The sequence below is a fragment of the Ischnura elegans genome, chromosome 1, assembly GCF_921293095.1.
Source record: "Ischnura elegans chromosome 1, ioIscEleg1.1, whole genome shotgun sequence".
NCBI lineage: Eukaryota > Metazoa > Arthropoda > Insecta > Odonata > Coenagrionidae > Ischnura > Ischnura elegans.
Window position 1 is genome coordinate 165,843,222 of NC_060246.1, and position 22,223 is coordinate 165,865,444.

General features: G+C 38.2%; 1 long non-coding RNA gene across 1 annotated transcript; it reads right to left on the reverse strand.

The window, feature by feature from the left end:
• Positions 1 to 8,374: 8,374 nt before the first annotated feature.
• On the reverse strand, positions 8,375 to 11,385 carry LOC124173257. The gene is made up of 2 exons (XR_006868481.1): positions 11,137 to 11,385; positions 8,375 to 10,299 (listed from the first exon to the last, which is right to left on the reverse strand). It is a non-coding gene; the product is annotated as an uncharacterized LOC124173257 (long non-coding RNA).
• Positions 11,386 to 22,223: the final 10,838 nt, after the last annotated feature.

The following is a 22,223-nucleotide window of genomic DNA, read 5'->3' on the forward strand; positions in this document are numbered from 1 at the left end:
AATACATTCGTTGAGAAAAATACCGAGATTCCGCGGATGTCACGGAAGGTATCATCAGTATCATCGCGTCAAGTGTTGTGATTGTGAACTTGAGTGACATACTTTACGCTATCTATTTGGAAGTGTTAACTTTTGCATTTTGATACCATTGGTGTGTTATTTCAAACTTTGCGTTGATATGACTTTGACTAAATATGCTTGATCAGTGTTAATTTGTGATATACCGTTGAAAGTATGAAGGTTTTCTCGTGTTGAAACGAAATTTTTGTAGTTTTATGATGAATAATTCATTAAATGTTTCCTTGTTTCGTGCAATCATTCTTTTTATTTGCCCCTTTCTACCGATGGAATACACGGTACGTACCTACTCAGTGCTCTTATAGTAATAATGAAAATCGATCTTGAAGTCCCGTACGGTGTTTGGTTAGTATGAAGTAAATTCAGCATTAATTTTACGGGAAGTTTTGTGCACCGGTAACGACGTCAAAGAGTGAGAGGAGTTAAGTGATGCCATTTATATTCTTCTAAAGTATAGTAGCAATATGCTTTTTCTATTTCGTCGTTGCTGTCTGATGCTCTCAAGAGCCTTACGAAGGTAGGAGAGTTATTTTCATTATAAACCCCATTCTCAGATGCTCACATAGGGTATTGAAGTTAATATGAAAGTGAACGAAATGTCTACGTATATATTTCATTGAAAGTGCATCAATAGGCATTCGTTTTTATTGAAAATATAAATTAATTTCGGATCCAAACTTTACGAATCAACAAAAGATACCTATCGTGTCTTGTTATGAGTAATTTAAAAGCAAAGCAATACGTTACATACTTAAAATTACGGAATATTTTTAATGTAAAATACCTTACGATATTGGAACGCATAATGTAATATACGTGAAACATTGGTAAAGTTAAATACTGCTCCCACTATGTAAATTTTACGTTTCAAGTGTTTAATCAATCATTTTTATTATAAATAACATACAATTAGAGCGCTTCCACGGATCTAGCGTCGTAGATTATGATTTAAAATCGTCAGCTTAGGCCGAAAAGTGTAAACAAAAGTCCGCCATGCTGCTAAAAATTTGTCGGTAGGTCCTACCGAGCGTTTTGAAATCGTCGGTATGTACCGACGGGTTTACCGACAACTGTCGGTGGGATAACGACAATCGTCGGTAAAACGTGTCTCCTGAATCGCTCGTACCGAGACTTATCGGTAGGACCGGCTTACCGACACCGACAATCGTCGGTACGGTGTACAGAATTCCACCCCAGGTCTGGAAATGATTGGCCCGGAGAAGCAATTTCTATTGACGATATGGCGAATGGCAACTCCCGACTCTTACAGATAATAAAAACTATCATGATACTAATTCACTGAAATACGGACCTCTGCCTTGCAGGTCCGTAATTCATTGCCTATACAATAAGCACCTGGACTGCACGCCGAAAGGCGTAAGAGCTTATTCAGTTTACGTTAGTAAATCGATAATATCTCCATATATTTCAACCCAGTATGAGTAGGAAATCATCCGGTGCTTAAGTCGGAGATCGCCTGCACATGGATCTATCACAGTTCTTTTTTACTTTACCCTTTTTCAGGTCAATCTGTGAAAAATTTGACGTCAGCCGGTCAACGGCCTTGTTAACAGTGAGGAGAGTGACTAGAGTTCTAGTACCTCTAGCACCTGCTGTCATTCGGTGGCCTAGGCACGATGGCGTTCAGATGAATTGGAGAGGTTTTGAGGCTATCAGTGCTTTCCCTATAGTTCTAGGAGCCATCGATGGGACGCAAATACACATTCCTGCACCCAAAAATAACCCGGAAGCATATATCAATAGGAAAAAATACCATTCTATTCAGTTGCAGGTAATAACTGACAGACTAAACTGACCCATCACAAGTTTTAATTCGAAAGACGCAAAGTTACTAATATATGCCATTCTTTCTCACAGTGACCACAAAGCCCGTTTTATTCATTGCTACGTTGGGCACGTGGGATCACTACATGACCAACGAGTTTTCCGTCTGTCGGAAGTAAATGATTTTCTTGGCGATGTCCAAAAATTTCCTGAAGACAGCTATTTGGTAGGTGACGCTGCGTACAAGCTCCATAAAAATTTGATGATACCATATCGAGATAATGGACACCTGACGCAGCGTCAGAAAAACTTCAATTTTTGTTTGTCATCGGCAAGAATTTCAATTGAGAGGGCATTTGGGCTCCTGAAAGGTCGTTTCCGCAGCTTGCTGCATTGCCTGCCGATGACGGACACCGCGGAAATACCCGAATTTGTCATCGCCTGTTGTGTATTACATAACATCTGCATAATGCATGGCGATGATCTAAATGAGGCGTTCATTGAAGAACCTCGGGAAGAAGGTCCACCAAATATCGAAGAGCAAGCAGGTCTTGTGGCCGCTCAAGGTGCTGCTCTTACAAAGAGGGATGAGATTTGTGATGCACTAATTATGCGAAATATTTAAAAATAATTTTTATATTTTTATCAATTTTAATTAAAGTATTTCGTTATCTTATTAGATTTTATTGATTTTAAATTTCAATAATTAATTTTGGAAAAGTTATAAAATTGCTAAGTTAGCAAAAGGCTAAAAAAAATAAAATAAGAAGAGAGCGGAGAACTGTGAAAATTTTAGGACCATAAGCCTGACGACCCACGCATCGAAGATATTGATATTGACCCTTGATGATGAATTGCTAAGTAGGAAATTCTACCTTGCGAAATGTAATAAATGTATCCTTTTACTTATCACGTTGAATACTGGATATTTAATTCCAATCCATTTGGAACTAGCAGTTTAAAGGGGTTCCAACCAAGATGTATTATTTTGAAAGTTGTTTCAACTAAAAGCATGAAAATAAAACGTGATTGATATAAATGAATTCAAAAATTATAATTTATTTATCAAATCATCTAATTTGGACAATAATGCGTCCTGTCTTGCCATCCTCTCCCGGTGGCGCCTTTCCTTTCCTTCCTCAGCTATGCGCCGGCTTTCCAGTATGGCTGAGGAGAGGTCTTCCGTATTTTTCCCTAGACGCTTCTTGGGCGGTGGTGCTGGAGAAGCATCATCCTCCACGTCTTCTTCAGCTCGTCTTCTCCTGGAACCTCCGGAGCTGGATGAGGCCAGTGCCACGGGCTCCATATAAGGGCGTTCGCCCAGGAGACTTTCCATGGCCTCCAAGTATGACCACGTTCTAGGGCCGTTGCCAGACTTCGCATTATGGTCTTTGATTGACTTGTAGGTCCTCTTCATCCCATTTAATTTTGTATGACATTGTGGCCCAGTTACGTCGTGGCCATGGGATTTTAAATTACTGGCTATGGTATTCCAGACCTTTTTCTGGCTCATCTTTCCGCCAACAAGGTCCCCCTCATGGCACCGGTAACTTTCCAATAGGAGGAGGATGGCGGCATGAGGCCACTTGAAGTTGGTAACTTCATCCACGCTACTGCTGGCAGAGCTTCCCGGTTTTGGCTCCTCCGGCTGCTGCTGTCCATCTTGAGCAGCCAATGCAGCCTCCATCATCTTCTGAGCAAACGCCAAATCTAAAAAAATTAATATAAAATTAAAAAAAACCTTAAGTCCAAAATTACAAATAGGGCCCGAAACCACAGGAAGATATTATTTCACGGTCGACTGTTAGAAAATCATAATGAACTGGGATTCCAAATAAATAGTGGGCTATCACTTACCCGAATAGCCCCACCACTTTCTACGGCTAAGCTTTCATTAAGCAATGTAGCTACCGTGAAGATAATTTCACCGGGAATAACACTAATTCTTTTAATGATTTCAAGGGTGTTTAAAATTAGCGTGTAATAATATGTGCTCTTACGACACTTAAAACGTAGATTTGGATCATTCAAAACTACGAATGATGTAGTGATATCATGTAACTTGCAATTAGCAAATTTAAAACAGGGTATATTTACATGAAATTTTATATTAATAAAAATAAATAATTACCATTTTGTACTCGTTCGGCATCAGCTAAAGAAACTCTCGCGACTACGGAAGTTCCAGTAATGGGATCCTCGAAACGAACGTCAACAGCATCTTATGAACCCGCCATTTTTTCGTCATCTGTACACAACAACGCATAGCAACGAGCGTTCGGGGAGCAAGTTGGCGCTGAAAGCATCTCGTGTGATCTCGTGCCTTACCTCTCTGGCGATAGCGTTGAAACGTAGCCACCGAGAGACAAGGCCTACGCAAGCGAGCAGAGAAGGTCGGTGACGTCAGGACGAGTGGGGTTACAAATGTTGTTAGGGAGTTGTTGATGGAAGGATAGTGGCATTGTCGAAGTGGTAAACAGAAGTCGCTTCAATGAGTGAGACGTGAAAATAAAACTATAATTTGAAGAAATTAAAGAGGTTTTTAGCAGTGGTTCGTTCTACGGTAGCAGTGGATGTCACTGAAGTTCTACTAAAGTGTAAAAAGTTGTGCAATTAGTCTAACTACCGCAGTGTTTCTGACTGCCGAGGAAATTACAAGACGGGGCCCAAGGTGTCTGTTTTCAATTTCCCGAGCGATCCAGAAGTTTGAGAAAAAGCCATTCGTGCCATTATGAGAGAAGAACCTGAGCCAACAAAGAACAATAAGGTACGTATCGTATTATTATAGAGGTATTGATGAAAGTGAGTTCAAAATAATTTTTGGTTTTGTTAAAGATGCCTACTTATTATTTCGATGAAATTGCCGAGTTTAAATTTGAAGGGCATGAATCGATGGATACTTTTAAAGTCTCCTGAGTGATTTAACATTTATTAAACGTTCCTGCCTTAGTTATTGGAAGTCTTTTGGTAATGATTGCAGTGGTGGAAAAGTTATTCATTGTAAAAATAGGTAATTCGGCATGTTTTATTTAGTCATGAATCCCATTCGGTGGATCGAAGTATATCATTTAATTCAGATTGATATTGCTTTAAGCTATTACTGAAAGGTTCTTAATATGGTAATAAGTAAAGGTAGCACAGTGAAATGACTCAAGTGCATAAAAGATCTTTGTTTTTATGTCACCGTTTGATGTGAATGAAATATTTTCATGATTTAATATAAATATTTACAATTAATCTGGTGGGTTATAATTAAAGAGATGAGGAGTTGAATAGCGGCATTCACTTACTACTTAAAAAATTAGAATTTCTTTTAATTTAATTGGTAGCAGTCCAAGATTTCCTGTACTTGGAAGTGTGTAAATTATTTTAATTTTATTGTTTGGTGGAGTCAAAGAGTGTAAATTTAGTCATGCTGGCAAAATATTCAAGTACTTATTAATTATAAATAAATTAATATTATATTTAATAATATTAGTTATAAATAACTTAATTAATTATAAATAAAAGAAGCACGGCCGTGGTATAAAAAATCCAACCGGCTAGAGTAGCATTTATTAATAGCTTTTTTTATTGGAAGGCTTATTGTATTGATCGCAGCGATAGAAAAGTTATTGCTTTCTAGTTAAAAATTTGGGCAATTCGTCAAATTTTATTTATTCATGACTCCTATTTGGTGAATCAATTCTTATTAATTCCTGTAAGCCATAATTCCACTGCCAGCTACCACCAGCTAAGTGCCAGCTACTTCATTCCGATCAGATTTTAAAACGTATTAATTAACTTCTCGTGGAATAATTTATCGTATATTTGGAGAAAACTAATGAGCTGTTGCTTTTCAAAGAATTCCCCAAAAGAAAATGTGTTATTGAACAAGAAGTTCGAGCATTGCGTTTGCTCACTTTCGGTGGTTTAGTTTGCAATCGTAAATATATAAGGACGTTAAGGGCCGTATTTTAAGACGTTCCTAGAGGAACGACTCTTCCTGTGTGACGCGTTACTAGGGGGAAATCAACCTCCAAGCGTTTTTTAAACGTACCTCCTTCTTAGTGGAATCAACTCCATCTACAAGCTTACCGAATTTCTCCCTACTATTTTGAGCATGGATCAGACCACCCTTCTAAATTGTAGGAACTGTTTCAAGGCCTAATATGGCGGAATGCGTTGTTAACCTCCGGATTTTGTCATTTTTTTCCGGACACATTTTGCAATATGCGATCAAAATTCCATAAAAATTACGCTTTTTTAACGTGATGATATTTATTTGTTTCATAATATATGCCTGTTATGAGGAAACGTATAAAAAGAACGAAAAAAGCGTTAAGTCTGTAAGTAAACAACCGTTGTTATGAAATGGATGCTGAATTTTCAAGGTATGTGTTGAAAGAGTCGTATATTTATGTTGGACGAATACACTTAAGGGATAGGTAGAATATCATTGAGTACTACTATTCAGAAAGGAATTTCTCCAGAGGTATCGCTTCACAATATGAACCGTAACAGACGTTATTTTACCCTCTGAATGGAGTGAACATTTAAGCAATCGTGTTCTGACGATTCCGTATATGTTAAAACTGCTAATTGCCTTTAGGTTTTATGCCTCCGGGTCATTCCAGGTATGTGGTATTTTTACGCAAGATTTATATTATCGCTTTGATTATGTAACACAGTATTAAATCTCGTTTGTGGCGATCTACCCGGAGTTGCTCAGGGGACGGTGTTGAGAATAATTAAGGTATGATTTCTCCTTAGTTTGGAAATTGTATGAATGAAAATTTTCCATTTGGAGGGGAAGTGTTATAAGGTATTGAGTTCAAAATATTTGGTAACCGTTACAGAGCATCAGTAATGACCTGGTGGCATTGATACCTCGTTACAATTGTAAACATAAGTTGCCAATTTCAGAGGAAAATACTGCTAGATGTAAGACATCTTTTTATGACAAAGGTCGATTTCCTAGAGTGTACGTATTGGGTGGTATCGACTGCACCTATGTTCCGACTGTGAGTTCGGGGGGAGAGTTAGGCTAATTGTACGGAAACCGGAATAGATCATATGGTTTTCATTAAACGTAAAGGTATGTAAATGTTTATTTACCAAGTTTATCACAACGTATCTTATGTTGAAATTGGCAGCTTCATCTCAAGGCATATTATGGTTTGAAAATATCAAGCTGAGGCAAACCGTGGTTGCTGAGTAATTCTACTTCTTAATAAATGGGATTCTGCTTATCCCTTTAGTGTATTTTTCTAACTGATACATAAAGCTCTTCCGAAACACACCTCCATACTGTACTGTTCCATTGTAATGGGTCTTGTTTAGTCTTGAATAAAATTATATTATTCCAATGAAAATCCATATAGGTAGTTCCTTCATTTTCCTTTCCTGCCCAAGACTCCCACTTCCTTTGCATGTCCCTTACAATGTATAAATACAGTTAACGACATGAAGATAGGTAGAGTTATCTCTTGTCACGGGTACTTCATTCTCCTAATTTAATACCCTATCTCATTATGTTAGGCCCTTTCAAAGTACCCATTTCATATTTGTAGGGACATACATACAATGGTATGCATAAATAATCATTAATAATGCATGGGTGATAATAATAATTATGCCAAAAAATTGGATTTTAGCAATGTAATTTCAAGAAATAAATAAAATTAAACAGTTCTATTTTAAAATTATAAATATTTGAACTAACCTTAGAAGAATCACTTTTAATTAAAAAATGGAGTGGTAATCAGCCAGATAATGAAACATGACTGTCTGATGGAAGGGCTGATAGAAGGAAGGAATTACAGAGTAAGGTAATGGAAGGCCTACCCCTGTTATTCATATTCTGAATTGGCTATTAATATCTTACAACATGGAGCAAGTAATCAAGAATGTAAATAAGGAATTCTATGTCAGCAATGGAACACTAGTACATAGGAGAATCAAGTCCGCAGGCATACTCAATCAACCTTCATATTCAGTGACGATTGATATATGTGACTGATACTACTTAAAATATAAAATGGAATTTTAAAAAACTTTGATCCTTTAAAGGCAGTAATGCCTTGAGTAAGCAGTGAAATTACTAATTAGTGGAATTGTTCAAGCATACTACTTGATTAGTACTAAATTATTTTCACTCATGGGTGGTATGAATAAACGTCTTTTACAATTTTACATGAAAGCAACTATAAAATTGATAAAGCAGCAATGATTGACCTGGAGGCAGTAATAACTTACACGTTAAGATAAATATTACTCACTTAATTTGCTAAACGAAAGTTTTTCCAACCATTAGTTCGTGTTACCTTCACCAACATGTTAAAATTATCCAAAAAATTGCTTCATTTTGAACCTCATACTGCACGTTTGATGTTGACCACTCACTGTATGAAAAGAATGCATACTACATTACATCTTGCCTTTACCTATGTCATCATTTTACCTGAAAAGATTGAAAGAAAGATATACATATATAGGGATTGGGAAATGCAGCTAAATAACATTATACAGGTTCAATTGAATTTAGCTTTATTAAATGAAAATTAAACACATTTACAAAAACAAGAGAAATTTACTAAGGAAGAACAAAGTTGTTGGCTGGCACTGAAATTAAAATCACAAAACACATTTCCGATAGCAAGAAGACGATGCAAAATCTAATGCAAAAAAGGCAAAATTGCTAGGTGGATGTGCAGAATTAGATGAGGAAGAGATGGGATATGGCTTATGAAAGGCAGGAGTAATGAAGGCGGGGAAAAGCCATGCAGGTGCAGAAGTTCTCATTCCAGTTACAGAGAGGGCACCATCACCACAGGAAATGGTTCAGGTTAAGGCATAGAAGCAGGCAGCAGAGTTATGGCATCTTTCATGACATCGAGGTATCCAGCAGCCCAGGAGAGAGAAGCAGGAGCAGGAGCTGACCAATGTCAAGGAAGAGGAGGAATTCATAGAGGAGTATCTGAAAGCTTGCAAAGAAGTGGCATATAAGCATATGATACATATAAGCTCCATGCAATAATACAGGCATAATTAGGTCTCTCAAAGCATGCATTATACCTTAATATCCATATGCAAACACAATGATCATTCGCATGCTTTTAATATCTTCATTTGTAATAATTCATTTCAAAGAGCATTGCATGGATTCAATTTTATCACACTGGGTTTCAAAATTGAAAGCCTCCATAAACTGAGCCTAAGGCTAGTACCAGTATTTTAAGTTTGAATTCCCATCACTAATTTGCCTATTCTGCAGAGGCTCAAACTGAAACGTGCATCAAACTTCTAACTACATTTATTTTGTTTTCATTATCCCTAAAATTAGGTAATTGCAATGAATATATTTTCCCTGAATAACCTTTGTCAGATAATCATTTGCTAATGACTTTAAAAACATCAAGATAATGGAGAATTTTAAAATGAAAGCACAAGCAACACCAAGCAAAATATATCATAACAAATACCACACGCTTCAACTTCGTCTCCTCTGTTTGAAGCTGTATGCCTTGGATACACTTCTTAAATTCCTCCTCCATATGGATGATGTTTCCAGCAGCCTTGGCATTGGCAAGTTCCTGCTCCTTAATAGCACAAGCAATCTCCGCTTCCCTCTTCCGGATCCGCTGGATGGCATCCTACTTTTCATTGTAAGATGCCATGAGTCCCAGCCTAGCCTCCATCTCCTTCTCAATGGCCGCTTCCCTGATTAATTATGCCCTTTTTGTACTGCAAGAAGTCCCTGCAGATTGCATCCTCGGAGTGTATGCTTCCTCTCGATGGTGGTCATTTAACTCAGAGGAAAAATAAGAAAGTATAACGTTGATTAATGAAAATCATGTGACATAATTCCTGGAAATAGCATCAAGTAACTCAACTTAACTTCAACCATGATGATTATATTGGATATGCAATGACATTTTATAAAGGTCACAGAAAAATAACCACACAATACACAAAGGCTAGTATGATGCAGGTCAATTTCTCTTTAACGAAGTTGTATTCCTTTAAGCACAATCATGGTACTGTACACATTTTATATTTTTTGACTGACAGATGCAACATGATAATATTTTACTTGATAATAATCTCAGTGCAACACTAAGGAATTCCCTTTAATAATGATAGGAACATACCCGTTTTTTTAATCAACTTGCCTGATATCTCAGAAATGTTGAGAGGAAGCAAACAATCCAAGGTCCCATCCCTACCCACCGGGGAAACGCTAGGGACCGCCAACGCATCAGAGTCCCCAGCATTCGCCGGAGAGTAGGAGACGGACGGCGAGGCTATTTCCATCTCTGGTGGCAAATCTTCCTTACTGGTGGGTGTCATTGGTCCGCCACCACTCTTCATCATCTCCTGCCTTTCATTCGCCAGCTCTTCCCGTTTCCTCATCTTGATATTATCGCAACTCTTCCTCAATTGCTTGGCGGTACGCTGTGAGATAGAAAAATTATCCGTTACATTGAGATTTACGACAAAATATATCACTGGACTTGTAACCAAACCAAAAATAAATATCCATCACTACAGCCACAATTGATAATGCTACACGTACACTACGTATATTCACGAATTTATTTACTTTGCCACTAAATAACAATTACAGCAACTCCGCCACCATTGCGGAGTCGTTTTAATTGTTACCCCTACCCCGCCGCTACAAGCCGAAACCAAAAGCTTCACAATAATAATTCCATTAACATTCCATTAACTTGGAATTATTGTTGTGAAGCTTTTGATTTCGGCGCAGGAAAATAAGATTTACTTGTATCGCATGGCGCGAATCACGTCTAATCTTGTATTGGAAATGAAGGGAAATACGTTTCGTGGAAAATCTCTGGCCGCGACATAATCACGAAGGTTTTTTGCAATCTACCACCAAAGTGCACTTTATGAGGATTTCAGCAAAGAATCTAAAAAAAAGTTATAGCTTTTCACCGGTTTTTAAACCCCAAAACCAATGAACTAGCTACGAACCTAGAATGAGCTACGTCGATGTTACCAACAGACTTACACGAGTTATGTTAGATTTTTGTTGAAAATGAGCAAGTTGTCTCGCGAACTGCCGAGCATGGATAGTCGCAATCGCAGAATGGCTCTTCATGAAAATGTCTCCGAATTTATAGATAGTTTTAAAATTATGACTTTGATAAATAGTTAGCGATCAGTCAGCAACCATTTTTCATAATTAATTGTTCATTGAAACAAAAATCTTTTCAACTATCAGACAATGCATTTATCACCATCATACTTCCAAACAAACATACTTACCTTCCGAACAAATTCGTTTGAATTAAATTCGTCCTGCACATTCAACTAGGCTCTCGCCTTCTTCGCCTTCCATAATGCATCCGTCTTCTTGCTTTCCAACACCTCCAGACGCTAGTTATGACGCCAATCAACAACTTCGTCTCTTCCCTTGTAAGCCTGTCCATCTTGTTGTCCTCCAGTTTTATTAATAAAAGCGATCTTCTTTTTGTTGATGCGTTCTTGCCGCAATGAACTGTGGGCAGCAAACGTCACACAAAGCATGACGTAGATATGAGAATTTCAGCGATCAACTCAACACCCACTACTTCGAAGAGGAAGAGTTTGGTGTTGCTGTAGGAACGTTCTTGACTGCGAATAGTAGGTGGAGATACAACTCTTTCTCATCCCACTCCGGCGATAAGAGTATTGTTTAAAAATACGGCCCTAAGAGCTGCATAAAGTAAACCTGAAATACTTATGGTAAATATTTTAACGTAGCAAAGTGAATGCGAAGGAATTCTACTATCTAATTAGAAAGAATTGCGTTCACTCCAGTTGCGATCGTTCAAGCGAACGACGAGTGGCAATAATCTAACCCTTCTCGTCGTGACGTCACGGCTGGTTGCTCAGGCCTTGTCTCTCGGTGGCTACGGTTGAAAGCACGAAGTAATGACGTCGGCGCTATCAAATAATGACGACACGAATTCGCTCACAGCGCCGTGAGCGAGCTCCCCGAACGGTAATAGCGCGCTATCAGCGCAAAAAGTGAGCTCCCCGAACGCACCCTGAAAGGTTGTTTATAAGTAAAGAAAGCACAGTCATGGTGAAATTACATCAATATAAACAAAGGGCTTTGTTTGTATGCCACTGTTAAAATGAAATACTTTTATACGGCTCTGTACCATTAATCAATTAATCCATTAATCTGAAGTAGAATTTATTTTAATTTAATTAACAGTAGTCCAAAATTTCCTGTGCGTGGAATTGCGTGAATTGTTTTCATTTTACTGTTTGGTGGCGTCCAAAAGTATCAATTTAGTCTTGCTTGCCAATTTTACCAGTCATTACTGAAATACTCCCAAATATAATAAATCCAGCCGTGATAAAATTTACGAAATTATGAAATACTTCAATTAGTTACAGTAGCACTTATTAATCACTCTTGTTTAATTGGGACACTTTTCGTATTGATCGCAGCGAGGGAAAAGTTATTGCTTATTAGTTAAAAAGACAGGTTAACAAGTGGGGCAATTCATCAGATTTTATTTAGTCATGACTCCTATTAGGTTGACCAATTCTTATTATTTCCTATAAGTCACAATGCACAATAATTCATAGTTAAACAAATAGTGTTGTAATTGGTGCCCATGCACACTAGTTTTGTCAAGCTTAAAAATGAAAGATACGAGAGATAGAATAGCAAAATATACTAGATTAGAGAATTAGAAATTCTTTAAAATAAAAAAAGAGTATTCCAAAATATGCTGTTCAAGGAAGTGAGCTATTCTATTTTTAATATGAGAGTTAATATGTAAAATTTTAAATTTGATTGTTGTATTGAGACCTGACGGTAATTGCATCACTTCTACAGGTGTGTGAAGAGCATTTCGCTCCTCATGACATTGTTCGTGAAGTTGAGGAGTACGATGATAGGACAGGGCAGAGTATTCTCTGCACCACTGAAATGGCCACGCCTTAGACCTGGAGCTGTCCCATCCGTACTTCCAAATTGCCCCATCTTCCCAGGAAAACATACGGGAGAGTCCAGACAAACGGAGGAAGGCGAGGGAATTTTCCGCGTTGGAAAAGGCGGTGGAGGATAGCATCAGAGAGAAGGAGATATATGAACCAAGAGAGATCGATATTAAGCTTAGCGGATCTTGGAGAAAAGCTAAGGTTTTTTGATTTGGGCAAATTTTGGACAGTGGTTCATAAGAATGACAGTATTCTTTTCCTTAACATTATCCTCAACCCCACACCTGTAATTCAGTATTCTGTTGTGGTTAACGAGGCTCTCAATGCTAATGTTTATTTGGAAAAAGCTCAAAATTTGAAATTGGGGAAATTTAGGTTACCTATAAAAGTTGAGAATGTTGGAATCTTAGATTATATTTTGACAAAAATGTCTTGCTCAGCCTCTTCCGATAGGCATAGCAGTGACTCCTTGGTCATTTCTACTGATTTTATAGAGTCTGTCATGCCAGAAAGTGACCACTGACCCACGCTATCAGTTTATCGGGGAACAGTTTTCCTTGAAATCTTCTAATAAGCCTGAATATTCCACAGATATGTGGATATTTAGTACAATTGTGCACTCTCTCTCACCTTCTGCATATAAATATATTAGGCAAACAGGAAAATGAGTATTGCCCCATCCAAGCACCAATCAGAGAATGTCCTCTGGATTAAGCCTAAACCCCATGAGTGAGCAACAAGATAATAATTTTTTGAAATACCTTCAGCAAAAGTATCCCTACCTTAAGCGCGATGGTGGTTGGCGTAACATGGTGAAACTCCTTCATGATGCACAAAGGTTAAGAAAAGACTTAGCTGTTTCACAAAATAAGTGAAACAGCTAAGTCTTTTCTTAACCTTTGTGCACCTACCTTAAGCCTCAAGACAAAAATGTCATTTTAATGTTGGATGAAATTCACCTGAAATCATTTTTGGACTATAGAGGTGGTAACATTGTTGGCATGGCATATGGCAGTGATAAAGTAGCTTCTAGTGCTAATGTGTTTATGATATCTAGTGTCTCGTCATCATATAAGGATGTAGCACATGTTCTTCTAGTGACATTTGTTGAACTGCATCATTTCATTAAAAAGATAATTTTCCGCTTGGAAGACATAGGGTTTCATGTTTTTGCAGTTGTCACTGATAATAACTCCATCAATCGTAAATCAATGTCCCAGTTTTCCACTCCTCCTAATTTTCAAATTGTTTACCCTCACCCAGTCAATAGGACAAAACCTCTATCTTATATTATTGACCCGGTGCACCTGATGAAGAGTATACGGAATAACTGGCTTAGCCAGAAAAATGATGTTAAATGTATGTTTTTCCATTCTTTCCCCGATTTCACTCAAGAAAAAGTTTCTTTCTGCATAATTTATGTCATTAAAAAAACTGTATAACCAGGAATCTGACTGCCTAGCAAAATTTGGTTACTCTCTAAGCCTTAAAGCTCTGTCTCCATCTAGCCTTGAGAGGCAAAATGTGAAGTTGGTGCTTCAAATGTTTAATGATTATCTTATTGCTGCTTTTCTTGATGTGGGGAATAAATATGATATTCCTAATTCGAATAGTACAGCAGCATATTTAAAAATCATGTTGACATGGTGGAAAATCATGAATGTGAAAACATTGAATGCTGGACTCAGGCTTAATGATAAGTTTAAGCGTCCTCTGACCGCTGTCCCCGATGATGACAAATATCTGTTCCTCAATAAGTTTTTAGATTGGTTGGATAGGTGGGAATCCATGAAATGTTCAACAGGGGCACTCACCAGGGAAACCTTGTCTGCTCTAAAATTAAGCACATACGCCGTTTTGGAAATTTTGTCCTATTGCGTGGGTGAATTGAAAATGACATTCATTTTACCTGGTAAATTCCAAACCGATAACTTAGAAGGTCGCTTTAGTTTGTACAAACAAATGAGTGGAAGTAACTACCTGTGATACGAGTGTGAAAATAAGCTGAGGGTGCAAGAGAGCATGAGGTTGGGAATACTGTTCAGAAAGATATGATGGTATGAATAGTATGATAAACATTACCGATATTAATTTTGATGGAAATTATGAAGGCATGGAGAAGAGCATTGAAGGTGTCTCCAATTTTGAGGTTACCATATGGGATGATGACATTGTGGAAGTAGAGAGGTTGTTGCCTGTTCTAGCATACATTGCTGGATATCATGTGTTTTGTGCAGTGAGAAAAATACGCTGTGATGCATGTAAGGAAGTACTAACTGTGGAGAAGGACCTTCAATTCGATAGTACTGTAATGGTTCAAGCCCCATTACAGTGCATTTCTACTCGGCGCATTTTCTTCCCTACCAGTTACCCGCTCGTTCCACGACCTTTCCCAAAACCCCACCCCCAAACCATGGCCCGTGGAGGAAGGCGTGGATGAGTAAGAGGGGATGAATGTGTTTTCGCCGATTTTTGTATGGTTGTGTGTGAGTGTGTGTGTGTGTGGGAGGAGGGGAGCTCGGGTTTTCCCTGAGTGAGTGGCGTATTACTCCTCCCTCCCTTCATTGTGCATTACCCCCACCCCTAGTTGAGGTATGATAAAAGGTGGTGCACGTAAGAGAACCGAGAGAATTCCTAAGTGACTGTCGGGCGGAGCCTATGCCCAAAATCAGTGCGACGCACGGCAGGAGGAGACAAGGGGCCCAAGTGTTTCCAGAAAGATTGATCTGGAAGAAGAATTCCCCCCCCCCCCCCCCCGTCCGAAGGAGCAAAGGACCAGCTGAAGAGGACGCATTATCTCCGTTCCGGATGCAGCTTCCTCCAACAAGGGAGAAAGGAGTGCAGTAAATGGAACGAGAGAGTGTTGGATCCAACCTGGTCCAGACTCGGACTACGATAAAGTAAGATTGCAGCTATTCCCCCCCCCCCCCCAAAGCCCCCTCGTGTCTCCTGCCAAGCCAAGTTAAGACAAACAGTCACGGAACGCACCCGTTACATTAGTGAAAGTGAAATCAGTCACAAAGTACAATTAACGTTCGCACCCCAAATTTACATTCGACGGGATGGACTATCATTTGCCTCCCCAGTCAAGAAATCATTGAATTTGTATTATATTTACGTGTTCACCATCGAACTTTACTTTGTTATCATCATTTTCTATATTGATTTTCATCTAGAAACCAAGTTATATTGTTTTTTGTTTTAATTTATCATCGATGTTTCATAAGTGGCTTTCACCAATTCATATTTCATTAGCGTATAAGAGGGTTCCTTTTGTTTTTTTTTGTCATATGCAACCTTATTTGTGTGAATTATATTTTGTTTAATTGAAAGTGTTTGAGAGAGTGTTTTTGTTCTGATTCCTCCACGGGTCACCCCATTGAAAATATCCTTCGTCCTTCCTTTCGCCCCGTCTGATTTCCTTCCCGTAAATTTGTGTTGGACGAGTGCATCAGCGCCCGAACGTCACCCATCAGTTTGAATCGGGAACCCCCCACCCGCAATCATCTTCACAGAAGGGGAATATTTTCTTTATTTATGTAAATTACGAGAAGTGAGTGGCATAGTTTTATCCCGTAGGTCCCATGCGGGAGGGATCTTCGCGGATTTGTATTTTTTTTATTTTTGTGCGACGTCTCCCCCCGGTTCTATTGTGGTATCCGGGCGAGTCGGGGGTGGGATGCCACAGTACCTTCAGTTATATTATTAAATTGGATCGTGGTCAGTTGCTGTGCCCTTCTCCAAATGTGGTTAATCTCATTTTATATAATTATTTAACAATTTTGAAACTGTTTGGTAGTGATGAAGAAGAGTTTTTAAAGGTTTCCTCTCAAAGGCTACTGACTGTAGCTCTTACTGAGGAGCTGGTAGATTGTGAAAACCTTTTCTTAGATACGTGTCCTTTGGGACACGCAGCCAGTGATGTCTCAAAAATGCTATTTTGGTCCTCCACAAACATTTTTTTTTGAATAATTGTTGTAAAAAAAGAAATGATTCAGAACTGGAATAAAAGACAAAAAAAGTGAGAGGGCTGAAAAAATAAAAAAATAAGACCTAAGTATGCGCAGCCATGTACACGATTACACTTTTTTTCAATTTTGATCTGAGGTTTCCGTGGCGTTTCTTCACATGAGTCTCCATGGCTTCCGGGCGTTCCTCCGCGTTTAGATGTCCATAAGTGACTGCAGACTGCAACAGAGAAGACGGCTACACATTAGCCAACACATGGAAAAGGGCCTTCCAATGACCAATCAGAGCCCACCTGAATTTCCAACCAATCAAAATCGGCCTCTGATCCCCATAGGTACCTATATAAGACGGCCAAATTTTATGCATCGCTACTTCTGACCTGAAGACGCCAGCAGGATGGCTGGAGAAACTGTCGTCACCTATGGACATCTAAACGCGGAGGAACGCCAGGAAGCCAAGACTTTTTTCAATGTTTATAATAAATTTCTTCATACGCATCTGCTGACATCCTTATTTATGCATCACCTTCCCTGTCCAATGTTTTAAAAATTTAAACAGGTCCATGGTATCCGGAAAAATCAATTTCGTAGTGGAACTCGTCTAGTAAGTGAGCTGTCTAAAACTACGGGTGTGATTAGCCAAGAATTGTTGTTCAAATCTTTGCCAGCTACTCTATTACGTTTTGATTATAAAACAATGTATTAATTAATTAATCGTGGAATAATTCATCATATTTTTGAAAAAAAAAAAAAAAAAAACGAATGTGTTGTAGCTTTTTAAAGAATTCCCCGCGACAAAAAAGTGTTATTGAATAAGAAGCTTGTGCATTGCGTTTGCTTACTTGCGGTGGTTTAGGTTGCATTTCGTGAATACTTGGGAAGCAAAGAGCTGAATAAAGTAAATCCAAAATATTTAATAGTACAGTTTTAAATTTAGCAAACCATAGCAAAGTAAGTGCGAAGGAATTCGAATATCTAATTAGAAAGAATCACGCTCAGTTCAGTTGCGATCGTTCAAGCGAACGACGAGTGGCAAGAATCTAACCCTTCTTGTCGTGACGTCGAAGGTTTCTCAGGCCTTGTCTCTCGGTGGCTACGGTTCACCTCCGTTGTCCACCGTAGATATGACATTTAACGATCAAGCTATTAAGAGCAAAACTGTGTGTTCTATTATTGAAATGTATATATTCTATTATTTCAACGAATAGTAGTGAGAAAAGTCACCTGTGTCACTTGCGTGGGCTAATTTAAGGCTTTAAATCAGTGAATAAATAGTTTTTTCATCATAACGAGCTCTTTTATTATAAGTTGTACGTGATGAATATAAGAATGGTAGTGACTTCCAGTTTTTGATAATAGTATTTGCCTATTTCCCACTATATTTTTATGGTATGCTAGTATATTGTCTATGGATTTACCTAAATTATTGACATAGGTAGTAGCTTGTGTATTGGCAGCGGAACCGATTCGCGTTTTCACAAATTCCATGAGGGCCGCGGCATCAATTTTTGTAATACTAAAAAAAGGCTGTTGTCCTAACACCCCCTGCCACACGACTTTTAGACAGCTTGCGGGGTTCTATGTAGATGTAGATGAATTTCAGGTGTACTATTCGAACTAGCGGCAACGTTATCATCCGTTTTTCTGATAACTAAAACATACGAAGTACGCTTGTACTTCATCATCCCGATGTCGCATTATCAATATCCCAAGTAATCATGGCACAATAACAACAGGAAAATCTGGCCAAGAATAACAGAACAAAAAAAAGTGACGACGAGCGGCTAAATACTCCCTCAAAACAAATTTTACAGGATGCGCTGAGCGTATTTCCCAACTCCCTACGGTTGTTTAGGCACCTATGACGTCACGCCTGGACTTGGTAACGCTCGGGTGTCTTCGCGCAGTGGTTAGCTTAGGGACATTTTTCTCGATTTTGATGTCAATTTTTTAAATTTATTTTGATGATGAATGGAGAAACTTCAGGTATTTTTGCGAGCTAATGTATCCATTTTACTTATTCAAAATAGTTTTTAGAGCAATCGACGACCCATGCAAGTTCCCCTTTGTTGTAAAGTTTTAGTTTCAAATACTATTGTAAACAGGATCTTACCTTTGTTTTAGCTTAACGATAATAATACTGACAGTGTAATTAATGTTATTTCAATGAGAAGTATTGCACCCAAAAAATTACTAACGTTTCAATTTCGATCAGTACAATACAAATGGCCCATTGTGTATAAAATATGTATATGTTTGGATAATTCGAAAAAATATTTTTATAGAGCAAAAACACGCGGAAAGTTCCTGGCTCCATCCCTGGGGGAAACACTCGTTTTAAACATAAATTTTCAATTTTTTCCAGGAAATTGAGTACATCAGTAAACTCCCACCCTTAGCAGCAAATACTAGCATTTTCAATTGTCACATATTACACATGCACTCACTTTCACAATCGTTATACGTCAAGCCCTTTGCATTGTGATTGCAGTTTATAAGTATATCAACGCTACATATAAAACAAAAATTCCAAATTTCACAAATGAATTTTTAATAACAATAGCAAGGATATTTTGCGCTCGATGTAACAAAATAATATCCTTCTAAAATTTGTATTATTTTGCACATGTTAGGAAATTTATTATTCTGTATATTCATAACTTGGAACATCTTTTCTCTCACGTAATAATTTCCTATTTCTTATGGTGCATCTGTACGTCGAGGCATGGATAACGGCACCAGATGTGGTTGAGGCTCCGAGGCGGGATTTAATGTTCTTCAAAACTTTGTACAAGCACAGGAAAATCGATTGATGGATAGTGAGGTGGTAACGAGCTGATTTCGGAACCATTTATGGTATTTCAAAAAATCATTCATCCCTGAGGATGGATTGCGATTCCTACCTTGAAAAGTCGGCAGCTATGAAGGAGATGATGCAGTGGATTAGCCTTCTGTTGTGCTATTTACCCCCGGAAGCTGCAGCCAGAGGCTTTTTCAAAGACAATGCACAGTGGTGGCCAAAACACGAATGGCAGTATATCTAGAATCAAACTCGCAGAGAGTGTTGACTCTAGTCAAATGATTTCCGAAATGGTGGCCAAAAACCGAAATGATTTCCTCTGCATCCGAAAGATATAGGTCAATAAGGATCTTGAAGACTTTATATTTTACGAATAAAAAAATCTTTTCCGACGACTTAAAATTCCAATGACATTTCTCTCCAAATGTCCAGCGGACTGAATAAGGTTGCAATGCAATTGAAAGTGGAAAACGGAATGAATGTTGAAAGGGATATTAAATTTTGGAAGAGAGGAATTCGATGATAAGTTAATACAAGACGCAACTCAGAAACAATTTTTATTTAAAGTTGTCTAAACTACAGGCGATAATTCACAGACTCTAATACATAGTGCTACATCGTCAAAATAATTTCGATATGCTACAGATGATCAAGCACGTCAGCTCACTTAAATATTTAAAATAGTGTTTTATCATCATGGTTATTCGTCAGAGTGGGTGCAGTTGGGTGTGTGTTAAGTGCTGGCCAAAATGTTTCCAGTATTAAAAGAAAAATAGTTACAATTATCGAACCTCAATAAATGTTCACAGTTTAATTTAATTACATTAATAAATTAAAACTGTGTTAAGTAAATATCGCATAAAAACACATTTCGTCGAAGGAATAGGACTAACGCCGAATTAAACGACAAACTTGGGAGCTTCGAGCGTTGGCGCGAGGTGGCGCCACTTGGGGTGACACGCGCTCACTCTTGGGGCCGTATCTCGGTCACATTTGAAAAATACTTAAGGTGCAGCATGTTAAATGTTTAATGTGTCGTTAGTCACCAAAGAAAATCATTTGAAGAATATCAGAGCCTTCTTATCGCCATTCATGTCCGAATAACAGCCGAAAATGGCAAAGTTCACAACTTGAGTAAATAGCGGCACGTCCTCCCGCTATCCAATTGCAATTATATTTTACAGGATATGTTTTCGAATCCATGGACCCGGAAGGAAAGCGATAAACCCTAACACCACCCTAATATGGCATTCGTATATTGTTTCTAGTATCACTCCAGGAAAGCCAGCTCTTTGTTGGAAGTTTACGGCTGTTACATACGCTTCACATTCATTGGGCCACTTCATGAAATCATTCATCATGCTTTTCAAAATGTTTCAAATATCAAGAAATATTAGGTGGCCAGTTCACTTCGCAAAATTAAACTGGTCACAGCGCGCGACCAAGATTCTGGCTAGGACAACATCAACATGGTAAATATCGCTTATTATTGCTCCTCGTAGGATCTCTACGTGCATTGTAGTTTTCAGAGCGGGAGTTCGACGAAGCTGTCAACAGCACGCTCAATTTATCGTCCAATTTTTGCAGTAGCCACGTGTTTATATATATTTTATAATCTTTAATTGTCATATGTTATAAAAATGACGAATCAATTCTCTACAGGGTATTTCAAGGAGTAATTCCAATTATTTGCCATAAAATGTGAAAATATACGAAAATTGCTTTATTAATTATAGGCCGTTGATGGGTTCAAGAAAGAAAAGAAGGTGGCTGCTTGATATTACCACATAATTAGCAATTTTCCTAGCCATCGACGAGGGCAGGCAGAAGAAAGATGTAGCAGTGACCTTTGGAATACCATCAGTCACCCAGATACTCTATTTTAAATAATCGAGAAAAAACAGAAGTAACGGTATAACGAGGCTGCACAAATGAAAAAACTCGGGCAGTGAAATACGAGGACATACACAAGGGTATTTTTGATTGGTTCATGGAAGGTAGAGCCGGAAACATGCCGAAATCTGGACCGATTTTACAGCAGAAGGCTAGGGGAGTTGCATTGAAAATGGGTATTAATAATTTTCAAGCTTCCAATGGTTGGTTGCAAAAGTTTAAAAAACGATGGAATCTTGCAACTTCGAAGATACGTGGAGAAGAAGCGGTGGTCAGTGATGTACTGCTAGAAGAGTGGAAACAATCATTTTAATCGGGTACAAACAATCGGATGTTTTTAATGCTGATGACGCTGGATGTTTTTTATAACTTATAGCAGATAGAATTCTGGGAATGCAAGGAGAACAATGCCATGGGGGTAAGAAGAGTAAAGATGGATTCACCGTCCTACTTTGAACTAATGCAGATGGATCTGAAAAATAGGAACCACTTACTATTGGTAAATTTAAAAAACCAAGATGCTTCAAAAATATATGAAAAAACTTCCTTGCTTATACACGAATTCCGTAAACTCATGGATGACAGAATCTATAATCCAGAAGTGGTTGTGTATGATTGACTCTAAAGTGGGTATGACCTATAGACAAATTTTCCTCACTCTAGACAAATGCACATTCCATAAAACTGAAGGAATTGTGCTAAGAAATATAAAACAAGTGTATTTCTCTCCAAACACCATTATTAAATTACAA